We start from the raw sequence: 23,670 nt of genomic DNA, 5'->3' as shown, positions 1-23,670 counted from the left end.
ACTTTTCCTATTTAAAGCAGGAGTACCTCTTGGTTAAGGTGAGTTCCCAACCACAATCCTTACCTACCCTACTTTTTAACTCTGTCCCACTTTCCTCCCTTGGTCCCTCATTACCCCCCCCCCCTTCTCTCTTTCTCCCTTTCCTTTTTCTCCCTTTGTTTTCCCCATCCATCTATACCCTCCCCCCTTTTCCCCCCCCCCCTTTCCCTGCTTGTTTTTCGCTCTACCTTCTGGGTTGGCCTATACATCTAATTACAGTATCTCACAAAAGTGAGTACACCCATCACAATTTTGTAAATATTTTATTATATCTTTTTTATGTGACAACACTGAAGAAATTACACTTTGCTACAATGTAAACTAGTGAGTGTACAGCTTGTATAACAGTGTAAATTTGATGTCCCCTCAAAATAACTCAACACACAGCCAAAAATGTCTAAACTGATAGCAACAAACTTGAGTACACTCCTAAGTTAAAATGTCCAAATTGGGACCAAAGTGTCAATATTTTGTGTGGCCATCATTATTTTCCAGCACTGCCTTAACTCTCTTGGACATGGAGTTCACCAGAGCTTCACAGGTTGCCACTGGAGTCCTCTTCCACTCCTCCATGACAACATCACGGAGCTGGTGGATATTAGAGACCATGTGCTCCTCCACCTTCCGTTTGAGGATGTCCCACAGATGCTCAAAAGGGTTAAGTCTGGAGACATGCTGGTCAGTCCATCACCTTTGCCCTCAGCTTCTTTAGCAAGGCAGTGGTCATCTTGGAGGTGTGTTTGGGGTCGTTATCATGTTGGAATACTGCCCTGTGACCCAGAGGGGATAATACTCTGCTTCAGTATGTCACAGTACACGTTGGCATTCATGGCTTCCTCAATGAACTGTAGCTCCCCAGTGCCGGCAGCCCCAGATCATGACACTCCCACCTCCATACTTCACTGTAGGCAGGACACACATGTCTTTGTACTCCTCACCTGATTGCCGCCACACACGTTTGACACCATCCGAACCAAATACGTTTATCTTGGTCTCAGCCAACCACAGGACATGGTTCCAGTAATCCATGTCCTCAGTCTGCTTGTCTTCAGCAAACTGTTTACGGGCTTTCATGTGCATCATCTTTAGAAGAGGCTGCCTTCTGGGACGACAGCCATGCAGACCAATTTGATGCAGTGTGCGGCTTATGGTCTGAGCACTGACAGGCTGACCACCCCACCCCTTCAACCTCTGCAACATGGCTGTCAGCACTCATACGTCTTTTTCCCCAAAGACAACCTCTGGATATGATGCTGAGCAAATGCACTCAACTCCTTTGGTCAACCATGGCGAGGCCTGTTCTGATTTAAACCTGTCCTGTTAAACCGCTGTATGGTCTTGACCACCATGCTGCAGCTCAGTTTCAGGGTCTTGGCAATCTTCGTATAGCCTAGGCCATCTTTATGTAGAGCAACAATTCTTTTTTTCAGACCCTCAAAGAGTTCTTTGCCATGAGGTGCCATATTGAACTTCCAGTGACCAGTATGAGAGAGTGAGAGCGATAACACCAAATTTAACACACCTTCTCCCCATTCACAACTGAGACCTTGTAACAATAATGAGTCACATGACACTGGGGAGGGAAAATGGCTAATTGGGCCCAAATTGGACATTTTCACTTAGGGGTGTACTCACTTTTGTTGCCAGCGTTTTAAACATTAATGGCTGTGTGTTGAGTTATTTTGAGGGGACGGCAAATTTACACTGTTATACAAGCTGTACATTCACTACTTTACATTGTAGCAAAGTGTAATTTCTTCATCTTTTTCCCATGAAATGATATGATAAAATATTTACAAAAATGTGAGGGGTGTACTCACTTTTGTGCGATACTATATATGTTAAATTATACAAATTCTCCCTTTTTCAGAGGACATTTTTGAACTTCACAGGTGTTTTTAAAGACAAACATACCTGCTTCTCCTATCCTGCAAAATTAATTTATCAGTCCTGTGCACAACCGAGTACACTGATCTGGATAGGTCAGTGATCCTCCTATGGTATTAAAATGCAACTTTAAAAATGGTGGTGGTCTCTGCTCTATAAACAATTTCTATATAGCAAACTTTTTCCTCCCCTTTAGCATACTCTATATGGGACTGTCATTTACATTCTATATTTTTTGCTTTGTTACTTGGTTTGTCCCCACATCTGCCTCTGCCCTTTATGCATGTTGGTTATGTTTCTGGGATCCTAGACATGGTATGAACCTATTTTTTGAAAAATCACTCTTGCATTACCCATTCATAGTATACTGTTTGTACATGAACTCTATTTTTAACTTGTATGCCCACTGATATATTTTCATTACATAGAATGTTGTAAAAGAAATAAGCTCCTAAAGAACCGAAACATCACAAACCATGTTGAGCTTTTAACCAGTTTACATCCTATTTCGTCTCTGCAACAGGACACTAGCAAGTTCTATTATCCTATTAGCCCTGACCCAGTGGTCAGAGCTGGTTAAATAATTAATCTTTTGTGTTGTTTACATTGCAATTTTTAACATGTATGCATGTGTTTTTATGTAAATTGTTATCAATAAAATATACATTTTTCGGCAATTGTGCCTTTAAGGTCCATATTTCCCATTTTTTGTACATACAGTATCTCACAAATATGGGTACACCCTTCACATTTTTGAAATATTTTATTATATCTTTTCATGTGACAACACTGAAGAAATTACAATTTGCTACAATGTAAAGTAGTGAGTATACAGCTTATATAACAATGTAAATTTGCTGTCCCCTCAAAATGACTCAACACACAGCCATTATTGTCTAAACTGCTGTTAACAAAAGTGAGTACACCCCTAAGTGAAAATATCCAAATTGGGCCCAATTAGCCATTTTCCCTCCCCGGTGTCATGTAACTCGTTCGTGTAACAAGGTCTCGGGTGTGAATGGGGAGCAGGTGTGTTAAATTTGGTGTTATCACTCTCACTCTCTCATACTGGTCACTGGAAGTTCAACATGGCACTTCGTGGCAAAGAAATCTCTGAAGATCTGAAAAAAAGAATTGTTGCTCTACATAAAGATCGCCTAGGCTATAAGAAGGTTTCCAAGACCCTTAAACTGAGCTGCAGCACGGTGGTCAAGGCCATACAGCGGTTTAACAGGATAGCAGGGACATAGATAAGGGTTGGGGGGGTTAGGGGGGTTGAACCCCCCCCCCCCCCCCAGAGCATCAGTTAACAATATATTAAAAAAAAACATTTTTTTTTTTGCTCCGCACCAGTCACTGATGCATTTTTATTTTAATGCTGCTGCCTGCTGTTACTCCACCTGACCACCTGGAGTGCCGCCCAGACTGTAGGCTTGGCTTGGGATGAGGGAGGCTCTGGCTGACAGTGCTCTTGTCTGTCTGCTCCACCTCCACACCTCCCCTCTAGTCAAGACTGAGACTCCAGAGACATGTCTTGACTTGTCCACCCAGTTACAGAAGCTTCCAGGAGGACAGCAGCACTGAGAGCAGAGCGGGAGGGAGCAGGTAGCACCTATCCCGCCCACTGACACAAAATATCGGCTCCTCTTTTCTTCGAGCTGCCACTTCCTGCCTTTGGCTGTTGCTTGGGGAAGGAGCTGCCTGAGCCTGAATATGAGTGCTGTTAGCTCACCTGAGCCTGCCTGCCTGCTTGCCAGTACCACGTGGAAGGATCCTTAACCTTAACCCCAGGAGGACAAGTCACCAAAACCACCACCGGTGTGTCTCTCTCTCTGTGCTGTGTTCTAGATCTGAACCTCAACCATGGATCAAGTGCAGGGCTGCTAGAACAGTTGGAGTTCAGTTTTTTTCTTCTTTTCTTTTCTAAACTTGTTCATAAAATCTTTTCTTATCCTCCTCATATTTCATGCTTGCAATGCATACCTCAGTCTCACTATTAGAGTGAAAAGTAGGTGTACGGTTGATGATCTCTTACAAAAGTCAATCCTGCCATTCTGAATATAAGCACAGTGGGCAGAATGGATTTTTTTTTTTGCTCTTGTGTTATGTATTTTATGACAAAGATTGGCTCTGAAAAAAGGAAGGAGACCTACAAACGAACAGGCTCTCTCTCCACATGTGTGTGCTATCTGCACATTCACATAACAGTGGGAACATTCTGAGATTTACCCTTAGCTGTATGGAGTGCTGTGCTACTACATTTGAATGCTGCTCTAAAGGTTATTAATCCCTATTGAAATGTATGCTACTAGCCTGCTACATTGTAGTCCTGCTGAGAAAGTTGTTGACCCTTTCGATGCGATGCTTAAAGTTGTAGTAAACCACAAAAAAATCTTCTCCCTGAAAGTTATATGGCATAATGTGCTAGTATGCATCACATATATTATTATTATTATTATTATCACATTATTTTAATTATCACTTTATTTTTCTGTGGCTCTTTTGTTACATATTTGGATTTATTCTGTGTTAATTATCTAACAGCAGAGCAGAGTCGCTGCTTATATCACCAATTAGTTGTGGTCTTAATGACATCAACTAAGGCTAGGCTGAGTCTTCCATTGCTGGTGTGACACTGTTGTGTTTCCCAGGTGCACCACATTCTAAGTATCTTTTCTTTTTCTGTATGTATAAACTCTGTGGTGTCTGCAAAGTACCACTTCTCTTGTCCTGTATACCTGTTTAACAAAAAATCAGTGTGTTCTTTGCTGCTTTCTTCCACAAGACGGTGCCCTTTACCTCTGCCCAGTAAAGATCCCAAAATGCTACATGTGAAAAGTCAGGGCCTAACAGGCTAACACAACAGCAATTATGGAGGCCCCGCCCTCAATGTATTTTATAGGTACAAGGAAGCCCAGGTTTTGTTTAACCATGTCCCTTAGACCCTCCCACTCTAATGATTTACCGCACCTACTTTTTTGCTGCAGCTGTCATGTCAATTATGTTCTGTATGTATGAACAATGCACAGTGCTGCTTCTCTTGTCTGGTATGCCAGGTTAACAAAAAAATCAGTGAGTGCTTCCTTCCACAAGATGGTGCCCTTTGCACCTGCCCAGTAAGATTGGCTATTACAGTGCACCACCCTGTGGGCAGTCCAGTGGGTGAGGGCACTGCACACTGTGTTCTGGTGAGGGGAGGAACACAATAGCACAGCTGGGGAGATCACTGTACTAACACAGCGAGTTTTAGTACAGTGATCTGTCCAAAGAAGTTGAGTGCACATGCTCAGCGTCATATCCAGAGGTTGTCTTTGAGAAACAGATGTATGAGTGCTGCCAGCATTGCTGCAGAGGTTGAATGGGGTGGGGGGTCAGCCTGTCAGAGTTCAGACCATACACCACACACTGCATCAAATTGGTCTGCATGGCTGTCATCCCAAAAGGAAGCCTCTTCTAAAGATTATGCACAAGAAAGCCTGCAAACAGTTTGTTGAAGACAAGCAGACTAAGGACATGGATTACTGGAACCATGTCCTGTGGTCTGATGAGACCAAGATAAACTTATTTGGTTCAGATGGTGTCAAGCGTGTGTGGCAGCAACCAGGTGAGGAATATAAAGACAAGTGTGTCTTGCCTATAGACAAGCATGGTGGTGGATGTGTCATGGTCTGGGGCTGCATGAGTTCTGCCGGCACTGGGGAGCTACAGTTCATTGAGGAAACCATGAGTGCCAACATGTACTGTGAAATACTGAAGCCGAGCATGATCCCCTTCCTTCGGAGACTGGGCCGCAGGGCAGGATTCCAACATGATAAAGACCCCAAACACACTTCCAAGAAGACCACTGCCTTGTTAAAGAAGCTGAGGGTAAAGGTGATGGACTTGCCAAGCATGTCTTTAGACCTAACCCTTTTTGAGTATCTGTGGGGCATCCTCAAATGGAAGGTGGAGGAGCGCAGGGTCTCTAACATCCACCAGCTCCATGATGTCATCATGGAGGAGTGGAAGAGGACTCCAGTGAAGCTCTGGTGAACTCCATTCCCAAGAGAGTGAGGGCAGTGCTGGAAAATAATGGTGGCCACACAAAATATTGGACACTTCCACTTGGGGGTGTACTCACTTTTGTTGCCAGCGGTTTAGACAATAATGGCAGTATTCAAACATGATAACGACCCCAAACACACCTCCAAGAAGACCTGCCTTGCTTAAGAAGCTGAGGGTAAAGGTGATGGACTGGCCAAGCATGGGTCCAGACTAAAACCCTATTTAGCATCTGTGAGGCATCCTCAAAGGGAAGGTGGAGGAGCGCATGGTCTCTAACATCCACCAGCTCTGTGATGTCATCATGGAGAAGTAGAAGAAGACTCCAGTGGCAATCTGTGAAGCTCTGGTGAACTCCATGCCCAAGAGGGTTAAGGCAGTGTCGGAAAATAATGGTGGCCACACAAAATATTGACACTTTGGGCCCAATTTAAACATTTCCAATTAGGGGTGTACTCACTTTTGTTTCCAGCAGTTTAGACATTAATGGCTGTGTGTTGAGTTATTTTGAGGGGACAGCAAATTTACACTGGTATACAAGCTGTATGTACACTCACTACTTTTTGAAAGGATATAATAAAATATTTTAAAAAATATGAGAATTTTGTGAGATACTGTATATTATATATATATATATATATATATATATATATATATATATATGTATAAATATATATATATACATATTGTATATCCCAGGTGTCTGCATCTGCATCGGGTGTCTGTGTACCCGAGGCTGTATTAGTCGGTACATTAGACTGAGTCCTAATACTCTCACTGGACTGTACAGAACCATTTTTAACTGAGACAGATGGAGATTCTTCTGCTGCAGGCTCCTCCAGGGTCTGTTGTGCCTGGATATCAGCCTCATCTAAATCATGTATCAGTTCCTCCTTTGATTAACCATATGTTTTCTTGTTCAAACATTTTAATCATTATAAAGCATGCCATCTCATACAGATACACATATACAACATAAAACAAAATGTTCCACACAAGGAGAGTCAAAGTAGAGGTCGCAAAGGACAATACAAACCAGAGTAAGCATTCCCCTAGGGGGGAGAATAGGCACATCAAGAGCTGTAGATTTGTGTGGGGATAGCAGCAATATTTCCAAAGTACAGTTGAAACAGGTAAAGAAAAATGCCAACTCTCGTTTGGTCTGCCCCAGTCATAGCTCAGAGAAGTGTAAGGGGCCAAACAGCTTTGGTGAAATATGCAGTACATATCAGAGAGTAAGGGGTAAGGAAGGGGAAAAAGAAGAGTAGGAGAAATAGGAGAGGAAGAAGTGGTTCCGGGGGACATATGGCGCTTTTCCACTGCATGGAACTGAACGGTTCAGCTCGCTTTTGTGCTTTTCCACTGCTGGTACCGCATGGTATGGTGTAGGAACGGTTCGGTATGGTACGGTACGGCGGCGCTTTTCCACTGCACGGAACCGAATGGTACGGCTCTCAAAAACAGTACCACCTCGACTGTGGTTCCAAGAGGTACCATACCCGGTACCATATCCCACAATCCTTTGCATGCAGTCACTACTAGCCACTGATTGGTCAGAGAATCCCACCCACCCCGTTGTTATCCCACCCACTTAACTTTAGTACTACTTTAGTGGAAAAGCAAACCATACCGTACCTTACCGAACCGTTCCAACACCGTACCATGCGGTACCAGCAGTGGAAAAGCAAACCGGGCCAAGCAGGGCCGAGTAGAGCCGAGCCGGTACTTGCAGTGGAAAAGTGCCAATAGTGGTGTTAGTCCTGGGAATGCAGATTAAGGGTAGGATGGTAAGGTAACTCAGGGCTCTAGGAGGGAGGTGAATATTTGTCCATCCAGAGCTGCCAAACCTTAGTGTATAGCTTCACCTTATCTTGGAGGGTTGCCTCAATCTTGGCATGTATCATAGCATAGGTAACTGTTTATAGCAGAAATTGTGCAAAGCATCTGTGATTTCCACAATTTGTCGATGGTCTTTTTTGCAGTAGTCATGATGCAGAAGAGGAGGTGAGATTGGTTCCTGGTCAGCTCTGAGGGTGCGACTTTGAGCAGTGCTGTTAGGGGGTCTGAAGTGATTTCCCGATTGGTGGGATAAAATAGAGAAGATGTCAGCCCAAAAGGATTGATCTAGGCGGCAAGTCCACCACATATGCAGATACATACCCTGTTCTGCACAATTCCTGAAACAAGTCGATGGATAACCCGGAATGTAATTTGCTACTTGGTACTAAATACCACCTTGACAGTACTTTATAAGATGCTTCCTCCGCCGCAACATTTTGAGATACAGTAAATCCCCTACATACGAACATTCAGCTTGCGAACTTTCAAAGATGTGAACATGCGTTTGCATGTCCAATCCTGTAAAGTTAGGTACAAACACTCAGTTTTGTTTTCGTTCAACCAAACGGGCTGAACAAAAAAAAACCTGACAGATCGCCAAATCGACACAAGCAAGGTTTTTGCAGCGATCTCCCATGTTGTGCCTTTGTGTTCTGACAGTGGGGCTCCCTTTAAAAAATAATTTCTTGAAAAAGAAATGAAAAAAGGTGCAAGCAATATTTACAGAAAAACTATTACAGAAAGCAATACGAGCAACGATAAAATAAAAGGGTTTACAAGTGAAAAGTATACAGTATCAGTACTTTAAGATTAAGTCCAGTCTGATGTTACATGATTTACTGGCTCTCCTAATGTGATTCTCATCTCATCTTTAGTAGTTCTAATAACAAAAAAGGTTCTGCTAGCTGATGCGCATCTTTTCCTGTCCTTGGACAGAGTGTTGCAGAACTAACCTCACCCAATCAAAAGGTCTAACGCTGACCATACACTATACAATCTGATTGTACAATCTCTTTTCGATCTACTATGAACTATAGTATACTATAACTACAGTATATAGTCCCTGAGTTGATAATAATTGAATAGATTGTCCAGGTTTTTCTTCATATTACATCGTTTTGGCAAGCTGAGACTGTACAGGGATGATACAAACTGAATGGATAGTGTATGGGCAGTTTAGAGCAGGCTTTTTTCAACAGGGTTCCTCCAGAAGTTGTTAGGAGTTCCTTGAGCAATGAGAAGTGCCAGATTTATCTTTCACCTACAATGACCACCAATGTAAGAGGACAATCTCCCACTAAAATCCAATGTAAAAGGTCACTTCTACACTCTCCACCAATATAAAGGGACTGTTCTCTCCACTGCCCATTAAGATGGAAAGGGCTGGAGAAAAATTGGGAAAAAATAAAACATTTTTTCCCCCCATTTTTTTTCAAAACCGATTCTGGGGGGATTTTCCGGACGAAATTGGAAAAAAAACAAAAGTGTGGAATATGTTCTTTTACAATGATAAATAATATATCTATGGCATGGTATGCAAACTGCATAACACAAAGACCTTAATGAAAGATTTCTTAAACTTTATGCAAAGTCTAAAATCATTGCAAGTTCTCTCAGCTGAAGACAAGCAAATCCTGGAGTACAGTTCATGAAACACTGTACTTCTCAATGCAGTTCCTAAACAAGAGAAATTTGCATTTCTGACACTAGGGAGCACTGCAGGGGAAGGCTCTATTTTAGTTTGCTTGTGGGCCCCATCTTTTCCCTCCTACAGTTGGGTGATGGTTGGGATACAGTAAATGATAGTTTCTGTTTTCTCTCCCCTTAATTGACAGGTAAGAGGATAAATTTGTCTGATAAATGAGTTTATCTTTATAACCCTTAAATGATTCCTGTTAATGTTCTCCATCATTACAGCATAATGTTTACCTATAGTCTACTCAGTAAACTGTTTTTTCTTTTCATCCTCTCTGTAAAATGGTGAGATCAACATCTAGAGTTTGGGAACATTTCCACAGTGCAATTTCTGCTGAGAGAAAAGCTGCAATTTGTGAGAAGAAATATTCTTTTCCAAATGCTACAAAGGAGGACAAAACACATCCTGCATGCCAGAGGTGCCCTAAAGACATGAACAAATACTTTATGGAATTAAATGATGAGGACCAGAATGAAAGTGCGAGTAGCTTTTCCCTCCAGAGTTCTCATTCAAGAAACAATCTTTCTGCTGCTTCTGAATCATCACAAAGTGTTTCTTCTCCAGCAGCATCTTCAAGTAAGGAAGTATTACAAACCAAGGCCCCCCAAAAATACACAACACCTTCATAAATAGATAAAATGAGACAATCGGAGAACATTAATCAAGCTCTTGGAAGTGCAATATATGCTTCTGGAACAGCATTGTCAGAAGATGCATATTGGCAGGAAGCTTTTATATTATTACAAGGGAAGGGGGGTGGTTACCTGCCCTCATGTATAGTTAAATTGTTCTTAACAAATAGAGCCCATGTTATTTCATTTGTATTAACATAAATAAATAAAAAAATAAAAAGCAAGTTTAGTTTATTTAAAATGGTTGTAAATTCTAGTTTTTTTCCTATTAAAATACCAAACATATTATACTTACCTCCTGTGTGCAGTGATTTTGAACAGAGCAGCCTAAATCCTCCTCTTCTCAGGTCCCTCTTCGGTGCTCCTGCCCCTCCCTCTTGACGAGTGCCCCCACAGCAATCAGGTTGCTATGGGGGCACCGGAGCCCAGCTACAGCTCCGTGTATCGATTCAGACATGGAGCTGCTGTTCAGCCCCACCCCCTCTCTCTTCTGATTGGCTAACTGAGTTTGATTGACAGCAGTGGGAGCGAATGGCAATGCTGCTGTGTCTTAGCCAGGAGAGAGAGTTCTGGACAGCTGAGACAGTTGTGGACATCGCTGGGTAGAGATGGGGCTCAGGTTAGTATTAGGGGGGCTGAGGGGGGCTGCTGCACACAGAAGGATTTTTATCTTAATGCATAGAATGCATTAAGATAAAAAAAACTTTCTAACTTTACAACCCCTTTAAGCTGTACTTTTTTTTCAAACATAATACTTTTATATACACTGCATATCAAATTTCCAAAGTAACAAAATGACTTTCAATTTCTAAAGTTACTCTACAATTAATTTTTTTTAATTTTTTCTGAAAATCTAATTTTTTTCTGGAAAAAAAACAGGAAAACAATGTTTTTTTTTTTTTCATGGCTTCAAAATTTCCAGAATTTTACATCTCTAAAGAGGACACTGCAGTTTTCACAGTTTGGCTATCATTTTTATTACTCTTTCACTGACTCTGGCAACTGACTGATCCTGTGCCACTAGCTGCAGATGTAATCATTTTTAGCAGGGATTCTCTGAGACCTTTAAAGTTTCAGTGCCGGGTCACACTTGTGCGATGCGGGAAGGCTGCGAATTCGCAGCCTGTTCCCGCATCGCAAACGCACATCTGGCAGTTCACACTGCCATATGCGATACGCAGGGGGTGTCAATTAAATGTTAATGACACCCCCAGTTTGATCGCATATCGCAGTGCGATCTGACAGTTCGCACAGGATCGGATCGCACAAGTGTGAACCACTGTGCGATCCGATCCTGATGCGGCTGAAAAAAAGGGTCATGTGCGACTTTTGTGCGGGTGCAGTGCGAATTTAGCCATACAAAGTGTATGGCTGAATTTGCACTGCACATCCGATCGCATGTAATGAAGGAGTGCGCTCCGATATTACATGCGATCGCCGCACACGCTATAGTGTGAACCGGCACTTAAGGGTTCTTCTGGGGTAAAACAGATAAGAAAAGCTTGTCTAAAAGTTGTAGTGTAGGTGTGCTGAAGTGTTTTATAATGTCCAGTGAAATAACCCCCTATACCAACTATCCTGGGGAAGTTATTATTTCCATAAGTTTAGGCTTCACATTTAGAAAACCAGCATATCATCTACCATTATAGTTACAATTCTTATGTGTCTGATGTATATTCCTCCTATGAGGTCATTTTGTTTAATGGTGTAGTTTGTTGTCCTATAGGCACATCCTATAGTACAGTAAATATTCACATTCATGTCAACAGTTTCTGTTTGTTTCAAAACATGAGGCATTCATATTATTGTTATACAGGATTTATATAGCACCAATAGTTTGAGCAGCACTTAACAAAATAAAGGCAGACATTACAGTTACAATACAATTTGGTACAAAAGGAACCAGAGGGCCCTGCTGGTTAGAGCTTACAATCTAAATGTATGATCTCTGTCTGTAGTGTGAGACCTGACATTTACTGTGAAGAAACTATATATCCCACAATCCCTGGTACTCTTAGTCTAGTGCTCAGGCAGGCAAGAGCTACACAATAGATCTGACACAGACACAAACAGGCCAAGCAATCACACAGACATTGGGAGAGCTCATCCATGCATCTGAAAGATTAATGTTTTATTATATTAGCACTCCCACAATTGTGATGCAACACAGAGGGCATGGTGAGGCATGCAGTGTGATCTGAAACAGGAATTTGTCCTGCCCCTTTTCCCTTTTGCAGCAATACATGGACATAGGGGAATTGATTAGTCATGATACTACAAACTGCAGCCATAACATGTGAGCCCATCATTTTAAGGTAGGGCAAAAAAATAAATAAAAACAACACAGGGAATATAACTACACTAACCTGTGCTAAGTAAGTGTAGCACAATTCCCAGCCGTTTTGCTGGCTGTGGGTCCCCCTGGGTCACCGAGTGCAACAAAAGTACCTTTGAGCATGTTTCTCCAAGAGTGAGCACTGAGACGACTAGTCCAGTATCTTTGGGTTTTTGTATTTATTTTGTAACTTGGATAGGAGAAGGGATGAGTGGGATACACCTGGATCTAAACTATGCACATTGTTTTTAGCTGAATTGACACTGGCTGAATGCCTATCAACGCTGACTTGATGCTGGTTAAAGCTGGCTGGATGCCTGTTAACGCTGAATTGACTTGGGACTGCTTCCTGACTAAAGGAGTCCTCTTCAAGCTCCCCTAAGCACTCCTGCTGAGGTAGATACTTGAATATACTGCTGCACCCAAACTCCACCCACTGAGACAGTTATAAGCCCTGGTGTGCTGTTGGCCAGGTTTCCTCCATTGTCCAATAAGAGCCCTCATTGGATACAGTGGGGAGACTCCCCAGACTCCACAGACCACACCTGGAAACATGTGACAGCCTAACTAAATGATCAGGCCCCCATATTAAGCAGACAGGGCCACATATATGTTTTTTCCTAGCACATACCTCTATTTCAAAATGTGTCAACTCATATGACAGGTGACGGGCGATGGTGCACGGCGGTACTGATGGCAGTCTCTGGTGACCGGTGAACTTTAGGCTACGTTCACATGTGAGCATAGCAATCGTGGGCAGAATCACTGCGATTCTGCCCGTGATCAAGAAATCATTGCAAATCGCGGGACGCCTGTGCGTTGCCCGTGATTTGCAATAGCACCCCAAATGCTGTGCGATGTTGCTGCGATTTCCGCCTGCCGAATCGAGGTAACATCACGCAAACAAAGCATGACGCCCCAAAGAAGCTCTTGTACCTTTTTTGGGCGTCATGCGATGTTTGCGCGATGTTACCGCGATTCGGCAGGCGGAAATGGCGGCAACATCGCACAGCGTTTGGGGTGCTATTGCAAAAAACGGGCAACGCACAGGCGTCCCGCAATTTGCAATGATTTCCGGATCGCGGGCAGAATCGCGGTGATTCTGCCCGCGATCGCTACGCTCACATGTGAACGTTATGGGTGTCAATTTCTGGGCACTGATGAGGTGACTGTTGGGTGACAGGTGACATTGGGGGGGGCTGAGGACTGTGTGGGGACCTTTATTAGTGTGATTTTACTGTGCTTTTACATTTTACAGGTACACAGAGCAGTAACTCACTATTTCTAGCTCTTCTCCCCTCACACTGGAAGCTGTATGAGGGGAGCAGAGCTAGTAACACTGAGTTACTGCTCTTTGTTTACATTTTGTGATCGGCTGTGAATGGATTCACAGCCGATCACATAGTAAACAGTCACTGTCAGTGACTGTTTACTACTGCCGGTGACAGCTGTGTTCCTACGGAACACAGTGCCACCGACATGACCGTGCTGCGCGCTCCCGATCGCGCATGCGCGGTCATCTCCCGGGCGCCTCCATTGTGATCGGCTGTGTCATTGGAACACAGCTGATCACGTGGGAAACAGCCACGCCCATTGGCTGTTTCCCCCCTGCCGGTGACGGGGGGTGTCCCAGGGACACCCCGACACCGGCAGTGCAGGGCGACGCGCACGCGATCGCGCGCCTGCCCTGCATTCCTGGGATCACGTCATATGACGTCTTCCCAGGATAATGATCGCACTGCTCCGCCGTCAATTGACGGCGGGCGGGCGGCAAGTAGTTAAATTCAATAATCTAGTTTCTGTAGGGAAAGTGTTGAGTGTCAGGGTGACTGTAGTGTAGTGTAGGGTGAACTGACTCTGACTGCTATGGCAGGGTAACCAAACTCTTCCATGTCAGGGTGAATTTATTTGCAGGCATAGGGCTCCGCTCCTATCACACCTATATGTGTGTATGTGTATATATACATATATGTGTGTGTGTATATATATATATATACCCCTATACAGAAGTTCAGATGTTATGCTTGCCTCCAAAGACGCCCAAAAAATGCCCAAAAAAAAACGCCTGCAAAAAAAACGCCCAGGTGTGTTCTTGCAGGTGTTTTTTGGGCATTTTTTGGGCGTCTTTGGAGGCAGGCATAACATCTGAACTTCTGTGTAGGGGTATATATACACACACACATATATGTATATATACACATACACACATATAGGTGTGATCGGAGCGGAGCCCTATGCCTGCAAATAATTTCATTAGCGCAGGCATAGGGTTCCGCTACTTTCACACCTATATGTGTGTATGTGTATATATACATATATGTGTGTGTGTGTGTGTGTGTATATATACCCCTACACAGAAGTTCAGATGTCATGCCTGCCTCCAAAGACGTCCACAAAAAAGCCCAATAAACGCCTGCAACAAAAACGGCCAGGTGTGAAAATAGTGGAGCCATATCCCTGCTCTACTGCAATTCTAAGGCAAACAATCTTTTTTTTCTGGTTCTGGACATGCTACAGACCTGAGACTTCACAGGTACAGTTTTTAGACCCCCCCAGACACTAAATTAAAAAGAAATCTCTTTTTTTTTTTTTTTTTCAATAATCTTTTCAATAATTGGCTCTCTATCAAAAAAGACAATTTTTAAGAACTTTTTTTGTGTGTGATTAATAGTCCCTGGGGCATGACCCAGAACCCTAGGCACTTTTTAGGGGCATTTATTGGGTTTTAGGGCTTCAAAATGGTGTTTTTTGATTACCGAAGTTCGGGTCCCATTGATTTCAATGGGGTTCTGGAATCCGGACCCGAACTTTCGGGTGTTCTGGTCGAACCGAACTTTTCAAAAGTTCGATCATCCCTACTCACTATCATCACAGTGCTCACAATTGAGATGCCTACCGGTACCAAAGAAGCCAAACGGAGCCCACACTCCAGGCGTAACGCGTATAGGGAGGCGGAGCCTGCGTGCCTGACGCCGATCGCTCGGGTGCTACTCTCCAACACTGAATGCCATAATAGCAGGCACGGCTGAGTGCCCAACAAATGTGAGTTACCCCTTTATGCTCAATAAAAGCTCATTATTTACATTCAGAGAGCACTAGATCTTTGCTTTATCTTTATTTTATGTCCTGGCGACCCCCGGAGGTGAAGGCTGGAGAGGTTACCTGTGATAGTCTGTTTATCCCCTGATATGCTCATGCTGGCCCGTTTGGGTCTGGTATCAAGGTGAGAGGCCAATCTTACTGGTGGAGGGAGTTCACACACTGGTGGTTCCTGCTTGATTCACAAGGGATTGAGGCTGTCCTGTCATCACCTGGATATACTAATCATTACTTTGGAGCACTTTATATGAACATTTATGTTTCATCAGGGCACATATGATGGACACCATATTTTGTTGATAACACTTGTTGATTAATGTAATCACTAATTATTTTTGTGCACTTCTGGCGCAGCACGTTTTTTGATTTTTATGTTTTAATTGGGTACATTTGACCCCTTCCAACCAACTGTAATTCTTATTTTTTTTAAATAATATCTTTTTATTCATTTTCCAATATAAAACTGCAAATACGCAAAATACCACAGATAAGTAAATGGAAGGAAAAAAGAAGAAAAAGAAAAAAAGATTATAAATACAGGAAAAATGCATGAATTGTTAAATATATATAACCATACCGTCAATCTCAACCACTTGCCATCTGCTCACGTTGCTGCTACTGCAGCAATGTGGCTCGTTATCGTCTAGCGACATAGTACTACGTCGCTAGACTCCTCCCCCTGTAGGCGGCGCTCGCGCGCCGCTGGAGGCGTGCTCCCGCTGTTTTCAGTCACAGTGGGAGTCGGGCCAGGGGAGGAGCGGCGGCGATCGCCGCTGCTCTTCCCCGATCGTCGGGGAATCTAGTTTAGAGATCCGCCCGCCTGTGTAAACAGAGCGGGCGGATCTCCTAAGTGACAGGGAGTGACAGATCGGAGTGTTCAGCATAGCTGAACATCCGATCTGTCCCTGACTCACTCAGTCACCTTCCCCCCACACACGTTAGTAAGCACCAGGCATACATTAACCCCTCCCTCTCCAATAAAATTAACCCCTTCCCTGCCAGTGTCATTTTTACAGTAACAGTGCATATTTATAGCACTGATTACTGCAGTAATGTCACTGGTACCCCCAAAAGTGTCAAAAATGTCAGTCAAGGGTCCGATCTGTCCGCCGCAATGTCGCAGTCCCGCAAAAAAAATTGCAGATTGCCGCCATTACTCGTTAAAAAAAAAAACACCAAAAATGACAAAAATCTTTCCCTTAGTTAGTAAACGCAATAACTTTTGCGCAAACCAATCAAAATACACTTATTGTGATTTTTTTTTTACCAAACATAGGTAGCAGAAAACAAATTGGCCAAAAATTTAAAAAAATTTTGATTTTTACATTTTTTGGGGGGGAATTTCATATAAAAAAATGTAAAAAATATTGTTATTTTTTCAAAATAAATGCTTTTTTTTGTTTATAGCGCAAAAAGAAAAAATCGCACAGGTGATCAAATACCACCAAAAGAAAGCTCTGTTTGTGGGAAAAAAAGGACGTAAATTTTGCTTGGGTACAGCATTGCACGACCGCGCAATTGTCAGTTAAAGTCGCACAGCGCCGAATCGCAAAAAGTGGCCCAGGCGTAAGACAGCAAAATCCTCCAGTGGTAAAGTGGTTAATGAGAAAGTAAATTCATATTAAATAAAGTACACCACATCTCTTCAGAGTTTCCCTATTATAAAGATGTAAAAAAAAAAAAAATGGTGGAACCTTTTTAATAAAGAAGGTGCCTAAAATCATATTTGGGTTATATAAGCCCACTTATTAATAGGTTTTCCCTTTATAGTTATGAACCCAACATTCTGCTTCCATAATCCTATCCACCTCTAACCTTCAATCAGGAGGTTAATAAGGCATAAATCACTCTTCCAATAGCGAGGTCTAAGGCTTTTAGCTGCATTTAAGAGAAAAGGTAAGACACTGCTCTTGTACCTTTTTACTGAAAGTGACATATTATGAAATAGTATTTGAAGAAGCTCTTTGCCAATGGAGAAAGGTGATATTCCATTTATCCAAATTAAGATGTCATCCCTATATTTTTGAATTTTGGACAATGCCACCATAAATGAATAAATGTTCCGGTTGAGTACAACCTCTCCAGCATTAATTGTAATTCTTCTAAATGATTAATATGCAGATTTGTCCAGCCTTTGGGAAAAAACTAATTTCATGAATCCAGACAATCAGTATTTATCAACTGCATGATTCTTAGTGGATGAGATGATTGAGAGATTTCCTGATTGGATGATTAAAAGAAAATCTCTAATCAGGGAAACATGGAGGCTGATACTGTTGACCTCTCTCTACTTCTGAATACTTTCGTTTCCTGGCTGTCCTACTAATCTAAAGGCTTCAATATCTTCAGAGTCACTCACCTGGAAAAGTTAATATATAGGAGCTCTGGCTTCAATGCAGGTTAGCAATGGTGGCCTCCACGGTTCTCCCAGCTTGGATTGCTTTTACTATTCTGTAGTTGAGCTTTCACAGATTATATTGACTTTATATTGGTAAACTTCTGTTTTCATAGTACAGAGGAGCTCTAGTCCCCCCCCCCCCCCCCCAAATGAAAAGTCACCAGCTACAAATACTGTAGCTGCTTGCTTTAATATACACTTACCTGACCAGGGATCCAGTGATGTCCTCACCCAAGCCAATTTTTCAATCGGCTTCAGGTGCAGACACCGGTATCTTAGATAAGCGAAACTGGCAGTGAAGATTTCTGGCTTCACGTCATTTTCCTGCTGCGCTTTGTGAATGGTCCTGCAATCTTCTGGAATCTGTGATGTGTGCAAGAGAGCTGCAGGGGGAAGGAGGGGGCAACAAACTTTTGCACAGATCACCACGGCGATCTGACTGGAAGTGAGATCGTGTACCTGTTAAACCAGCAGTGGAGGGGGGAGGATGCAAACAAACAGAATTTCCCCTTTTTGGGTGAAGTTCAACTTTAAGTAAAGGTAATGCAGCAAATATCATGTGATTCTGTTCAGAGTTCTTGTCTCTGGGTATTACAATGTTGGAGTTGACCAAGCTGCTTCTTTGTGAGTATAATGTTGTTGATATCATGTATACATTTCTTAGTAATGATGTTATGATAAAGCCCAGCAATGTGTCTAATGTGTACATTTCCTATGATCATCAGCTTCATCTAGTGAACATTATACCTAATTTTCCTGAAACACCTCAACAGTAAAATGGCACATATGGCTACTAGATGGAGCTGACAATCACAGTCAGGCAATCAATAGGGATTATCTATGACGACTGAGTGAATTTTGTGAGGTTTGCACAACTAATTTTTTTATAAATAGACCCCAGTGTAATCTCAAAAGATCAAAAGGATACCATGAAAAAAAAACAGTTTTTGCATCGAGTAGATCCAGAGAAACATTGTAACATTCAATGCTTGTAAAACTTTATGTCGCACACTGGTTTTATCTGCATGTGCTGACAGTTTGAATTGAGGATGAACCTCCTGCTTGCTGTCTGCACCTAGTTATCTCAGGGAGGGATCCACTATCAAAAACCTAAAAGCAATGGGATGCTTTAACTTGTATGTTTGTTTTGGATAGAGTAGAAAAGGTTTGACTCTTTGCATGTCCCCTTTTTGTAGGATTTCTCTCACTTCCTATCTAAGTGACCAAAACTAAAAGCGAAAGAACATCTTTCCAGTTGGTACCAATACAGCAAGAAAAATAGTTTTTTTTCTGGAGCTAAGGTTTGTAAAGTCACATTGTGACCTTGCTGGTATACCCTCTGGTTTAGGGCTCTTTCACACGGCCGCTCCGTGTGAAAGCTCCGCTGCGGGACTTTTTTTTTTTCACGGAGCGGATGACATTTGTGTCATCCGCTCTGTATGTCCGCATATCATCCCATCCGTTTGCATCAGCCGAAGGCCGGTCAACATAATGTAAGTCTATGGGCATTGCGGATGTCAGCGAGTGACACAGCTGACATCCGATTTTCCTTCCTTTCCGTTTTTTGAACGGATGAAAAAATAGGGTTCTGTTCCGTTCCAAAAAACGGAACAGAACTGAAAGGAAGAAAATCGGATGTCAGCGGATGGTATTCCGCTGACATCCGCAATGCCATAGACTTACATTATGTCCGCAAATCATCCGCAAAAAAATAGGATGATTTGCGGACACACGGAGCGGCCGTGTGAAAGAGCCCTTATACAGTCATAAACTACAATGTGTGAGTTTTTTAAAATGATAATGCTAAATATCTTTTTCTCCTTGCAGCTGTGTAGTCATGTGATCCCCTCTTCTCTCCTTCCCCGATTGAAGGAGAGCAGCAGGAGGGGCATAGATTCCCCTCTGATGTCAGCCAGTAGAGGGAGGTCACGTGACTGCACAGTGGCGGTGTGAGAATAGGTGTTTAGCATTATCATTTTAAAAAATACACACACTGTAGTTAATGCCTGTAAAAACCAGAGGGAATACAAGTAGTTTTGCTTCATAATGCAGCCGAATACCAGTGGGAGTGAGGGGGAGAGGGGAGAGACTCAGGTCAGAGAGCAGGATGACAGAGGCATGTAAACTGACCACGGTATCATGGCTCAGCAGCCATGATTACCATGGTCAGCATACACAGCATAGCAATGTTGCCCAAACAGTGGGAAGCCACACACAGCTGTCAGAATACAATAACCAGCAGCGGAGATTTGTATGTCCGTGCTATTTAGCATGGATGGAGGAATCTGTTACATTTTATTTATTTTTTGCTCTATCACACAGGCTGAATAAAAAAACATCAATGTGTTTGATCAGCTTAAGAATCTATGTTTTTTTTGTGGATTTCTGTATTGAGGAGGTTGTCTTAATTTCCTCTTCTGGAGACAGTGATCATTCGAACAGGAAGTGAGGTGAAAAGGTATACATACGGCAATAAAAACCTGGCTGAGGAGGCTGTAACATTTCTATGCTCTATCCAAAACTAAAACAATTTTGGAGGAAGCTGCATTGTAAACCCTTCCATCACACCCAAACCTTCTTTTATAAACAGCTATTTTTTTAATTAACATGAGAGCGAATGATCAGACTGTCCCAGCGAAGCGACAATCCGTATAAACAACAGAACAGCTTGTGTAATAGCATTTAGGGACAAAATGAAATAATCAGTCCAGAAAAAATAGTGTACTTCTCTACAATATCAATTACAGCCTGGAAAATAGATTTGGGAAGATAAGGTGGAGATTAAAATATATAAAAAGTAATCTTTGTCCAATAGAATTGGTTAAACCTCACAGTCATTGTTGACCCAAAAGTTTTGTTCTTTCATAGAGTGGATCTACCAAAATCATCTACAGTATATGCACTGACATGTGATGTGTGTCGCGGCATGAGTTTTGTGCACGTTTATGTATATTTGTAAATGCCTTATACGTGCATTTATGTACATTTTGTGCAAACACCTATTTGTTGGTTGCACATTATGTAAAGTAAGGGAGAAACACCCAGTTTTAACCACTTCTGGGCTGGAAGGATTTGCCCCCTTAATGACCAGGCCATATTTTGCGATTCAGGACTAGGACAAGGCACTTGAGGCAGAACAGTGGGAGGAAGAAGAGGACTTCCTTTCCTCACAACGCCCCTTTATGCAAATATCATTCCTGCAGGGCCACAAAACTCACAGGAGGAGGCAGATTTCAGCAGTATGGATGTAGAGTATAGCATACAGCAGTCTTCAAGGGATGATTTTGATTCCCCAGAAACCACAGGAGTTGTACGTGGTTGGGGAGAGGTTGCTCCTGCTAAAAATGTCATCCTTAGTGACCCAGAGGACTCAGAAGCTCATGCCTCCTCCAACTTACATTGCATGAGCTCCCTGATTCTGCAAAGCCTGCAAAAGGACCCAAGGATTCGTGCTATCAAGGAGAATGTTAATTACCAGTTGGCAACCCTTCTTGATCCACGTTACGTTGCAGAGCTTATACTGCCTTCGCAGAGGAAGCAGAGGATGAAACATCTTGAGGAGGCCTTGAAAAAAAATGTGTGTACCACCTTTCTAGACACTGGGAGGTCAACAATCTCTGGATGTGTTTCTGAGGCATTGTTCAGCCAAAGGAGGAGCAGTGGAGAAGGCGGCCAGCTGACCGATGCCTTTAAACAGGTAGGTTTAAGCAACCATTGGCAGCGTCTCCATTATATGGTGCATGATTATCTAGGCACAAGAGCAGACTTGGAGACCTTTCCAGCTGAGCATCCACTGGGTTAATGGGTCTTGAGGATGGACCACTGGCCAGAACTTGCTCAATATGCAGTGGAGCTGCTGGCCTGTCCTGCTTCCAACGTGCTTTCCGAACGGACGTTAAGTACTGCTGGAGGTTTTGTGACAGACAAAAGAGTACGTCTGTCCACAGACTGTGTTGACCAGCTGACTAATATCAAAACGAACCAGTCCTGGATCAACAAACCCCTAATGCTGATGTAGCTGATTGAATTTGATAGGGGTCTGCCATCCCTTGAAGACTGCATATGCTGCCTATCCTATTCCTCTACCTTGATTCTGCTAGCGTCCAACAATGTTTATTGGTTTAGGTCATCACAAACCCCCAAGGCCAAATTTTTCTGCACTTGTATGACAGGTGCATACAATTTAAATGTTGCATGTAATTTTTAACAGCATGCCCTGTCCCTGTGCACTGCGCCAAGCAAGAGTAACTGTGAGGGGTTACGGTGTTCAGGCACCACCAACACCAAAGGCCCAATTTTTTGCACCTGTATAGTACATGCAATTTCAAATTTGTATAGAATTCTTACCAGCAGGTCCCATTCCTGCGCCCAGCAAGAGTAACTACGAGGGGTTGGTTACAGTGTTCCGGCACCACCAACACCAAAGGCCCAATTTCAGTTTCAGTTCCTGACTATAATAACTTTCCAGGTCCCCATCACTCCAGCCGATTTGCATAGCCGCCACCCAACCTTGGCCCGGTCAGATGACAGCACAGCACCCCCATACAACACTCGATGTTTGCCAATTTCAAATTGGTATGGAATTTTTGAGCAGCAGGGCCCATTCCTGCGCCCAGCAAGAGTAACTGCGAGGCACCTGTATGACAAGTACATGTGATTTCAAATTTGTATGGAATTCTTACCGGCAGGTACCATTCCTGCACCAGGCAAGAGTAACTGTGAGGTGTTACGGTGTTCAGGCACCACCAACAGCAAAGGCATAATTTTTGGCACCTGTATAGTACACGTGATATCAAATTTGTATGGAATTCTTACCAGCAGGTCCCATTTTTATGCCCAGCAAGAGTAACTGTGAGGGGTTGGTTAAGGTGTTCAGGCACCACCAACAGCAAAGGCACAATTTTTGACACCTGTATAGTACATGCAATTTCAAATTTGTATGGAATTCTTACCAGCAGGTCCCATTCCTGCACCCAGCAAGAGTAACTGTGAGGGGTTTGTTACGGTGTTCAGACACCACAAACACCAAAGGCCCAATTTTTGGCACCTGTATAGTACATGCAATTTCAAATTTGTATGGAATTCTTACCAGCAGGTCCCATTCCTGCTCCCAGCAAGAGTAACTGTGAGGGGTTAGTTACGGTGTTCAGGCACCGCCAACACCAAAGGCCCAATTTTTGGCACCTGTATAGTACATGTGATTTCAAGTTTGTATACAATTCTTACAAGCAGGTTCTATTCCTGCTCCCAGCAAGAGTAGCTGTGAGGGGTTGGTTACGGTGTTCAGGAACCACCAACAGCAAAGGCCCAATTTTTCGCACCTGTATAGTACATGCAATTTCAAATTTGTATGCAATTCTTAGCAGCAGGTCCCAATTCTGTGCCCAGCAAGAGTAACTGCGAGCGGCTGGTTACGGTGTTCAGGCACCACCAACACCAAAGGCCCAATTTTTCGCACCTGTATAACAAGTACATACGATTTCAAATTTGTATGGAATTCTTACCAGCAGGTACCGTTCCTGCGCCCAGCAAGAGTAACTGTGAGGGGTTACGGTGTTCAGGCACCACCAACAGCAAAGGCACTATTTTTGGCACCTGTATAGCACAAGCAATTTTGAATTTGTATGGAATTCTTACCAGCAGGTCCCATTCCTGCGCCCAGCAAGAGTAACTGTGAGGGGTTGGTTATGGTGTTCAGGCACCA

Source organism: Pelophylax lessonae (genome assembly GCF_965119305.1).
Source record: "Pelophylax lessonae genome assembly, chromosome: 8".
Taxonomy (NCBI): domain Eukaryota; kingdom Metazoa; phylum Chordata; class Amphibia; order Anura; family Ranidae; genus Pelophylax; species Pelophylax lessonae.
This window is presented reverse-complemented; position numbering follows the sequence as displayed.